This window comes from Etheostoma spectabile, chromosome 9, assembly GCF_008692095.1.
Source record: "Etheostoma spectabile isolate EspeVRDwgs_2016 chromosome 9, UIUC_Espe_1.0, whole genome shotgun sequence".
Lineage (NCBI taxonomy): Eukaryota > Metazoa > Chordata > Actinopteri > Perciformes > Percidae > Etheostoma > Etheostoma spectabile.
The window spans coordinates 4760679-4760967 of record NC_045741.1 but is presented as its reverse complement, the minus strand read 5'-3'; positions in this window follow the sequence as shown (position 1 = coordinate 4760967).

Sequence of the window (289 nt, the reverse complement as noted above, 5' to 3'; positions counted from 1 at the left end):
AGTGGTCTCACCATTGTATTGCACTCGAACGCTCTAAGGCTCTGACTTACAAAAACTTTATAAACAGCCACGCAATTGCATTTGATTTTCAGATTCAAAATACCGCCTTACCAGGACTTGTTGCACTTTTTCCGACCCACGTGAGACCAGGTCGGTCACTAGGTCGGTCTCACAGGCACTTATCCCAGTTCCTCCATACAAAAACAACTTTGGTCAAAAATCTTTTTTTTATACATATACCAAGATTTGGATTAACATTCCGTATCACATCAGAACACTATCATCCATC